This window comes from Salmo trutta, chromosome 4 (genome assembly GCF_901001165.1).
Source record: "Salmo trutta chromosome 4, fSalTru1.1, whole genome shotgun sequence".
NCBI lineage: Eukaryota > Metazoa > Chordata > Actinopteri > Salmoniformes > Salmonidae > Salmo > Salmo trutta.
In genome coordinates, this window is record NC_042960.1 from 42,935,655 (window position 1) to 42,937,922 (window position 2,268).

The window sequence follows — 2,268 nt, forward strand, 5'->3', positions numbered from 1 at the left end:
CTTTGCTATTTTGGGATTATTTTGGCATTGAGTTTTACTTTATCTTCACAATGTATCCCCTATAATTTCTTTAAACCGACAATAACTTTTGGACATCAGATCGACAGTTACTAATCTCAATTCCGGCTTAAACGTCGACTTCGACTCGTCTGCCCTGGGCTCTTTATGTAATTCCGATCCAATTTTCAGGGTATTCAAGAGGAAATGCTGGCATTACAGAGACAAGAGAGGGGGAATCCTGGCGAGATTAAGGGGAAACCGCCCACCTTTTCTGTTCATTCTATTGGCCAGTCACTTTATAATAAGATAGATAACCACCAATAGAGAATTTGATACCAATGGGACTCTCGTAACTGCAATATTCTCAGCTTTTCTAAAATATGGCTTTCGGACAAGGTAACCCCCATGCCTTATCCAACTCGATGGATTCTCCATCTACCGAGCGGACAGGACAATGGAGTCAGGGAATTCGAGAGGAGGTGGGGTAAAACACATGATGCCCATCTTCCATCAACCCGTCTCCTTCTCCACTAGGGGCGATAAAGTCCTACACCCCTGTTACTCTACCCACAGCCAAGCGTACAAGGACCACCCTCGTCCCCCATTCGGGAAATCAGATCATGACTGTACTCCTGCCTGCTTCCTGTTTACAAGCAGAAGCTCAAACAGGAAGGACCCGTGACTCGCTTCGTTGAGAAATGGTCATCAGAATCAGAGATTATGCTACAGGACTGCTTTGCTAGCGCTGATTGAAATATGTTCTGAGACTCTATGGATAACATCGACCCAGCCATGATCTGCCCAACAATGCCTCTCTCCCAGACGAACTCAATGCATTTTATGCACACTTTGACAATAACAACACCGTGCCATACCCAGAGGAGTGGGTGATCTCGCTCACAGAGGCTGACGTGAGTAAGGTCTCTAATCAGGTCAACACTCGCAAGGACGCGGGACCGGATGGTATTCCAGGGGGAATTCTCAAAGCATGCGCAGAACAGCTGGTAGGCATATTCACGTTAATTTTCAACCTTTCCTTGTCCCAGTCTGTACTCTCCACATCTCTTAGGTTGACCACCATCATTGCTGTTCCTAAGAACACTAAGGCTTCATGCCACAATGACTACCACCCTGTAGCACTCACATCTGTAATCATGGAGTGCTTTGAAAGGCTGGTTATGGTACACATTATCTCCATCATCCCAGACAACCTAGACCCACTCCAATTTGCATACCGCCCCAACAGATCTGTTAACAGATCCACTCCACACTGCCCTCACGCGCCTAGATAAGAGGAATACCTATGTGAGAATGCTGTTCATTGACTACAGCTCAGTGTTCAACACCATAGTGCCCACAAAGCTCATCACTAAGCTAAGGACCCTGGGACTAAACACCTCCCTCTGCAGCTTGATCCTGGACTTCCTGACGGGCCGCCCCCAGGTGGTAAGGGTAGGTAACAACACATCTGCCACGCTGATCCTCAACACCGGGGCCCCTCAGGGGTGCATGTTTAGTCCTCTCCTGTACACCCTGTTCACCCACAACTGTGTGGCCAGGCACGACTCCAACACCATCATCAAGTTTGCTGACGACACGACGGTGGTATGCCTGATCACTGGCGACGATGAGACAGCCTACAGGGAGGAGGTCAGTGACCTGGCAGTGTGATGCCGGGACAAAAAGAAGCATGGTCGAGAGCTTCAAGTTCCTCAGTGTCTAAATCACTAAGGACTTAAAATGATCGACACGCACGCACACAGCCTAGAAGAAGGCGCGACAGTGCTTCTTCCCCCTCAGGAGGTTGAAAAGTTTTGGCATGGTTACTTACTTACTTACTGACTTTATTGTCCCCATAGGGAAATTTTGTTGCAGTGTCATGTACACGTTTAAAGTGGTGGTTAAATACCATTGAATCCTCAAAAAGTTCTACAGTTGCATGACTGAGAGCATCTTGACTGTCTGCATCACTGTTGGTATGGCAACAGCACCGCCCTCGATTGCATGGCGCTACAGAGGGTGGTGCTGACAGCCCAGTACATCACTAACGCCGAGTTCCCTGCCATCCAGGACCTCTACATCACAATTCCTGACATTTAATCCTAGTGAAAATTTCCTGTCTTAGGTCAGTTAGGATCGGCACTTTATTTTAAGAATGTGAAATGTCAGAATAATAGTAGAGAGTGATTTATTTCAGCTTTTATTTCTTTCATCATATTCCCAGTGGGTCAGAAGTGTACCAACACTCAATTAGTATTTGGTAGCATT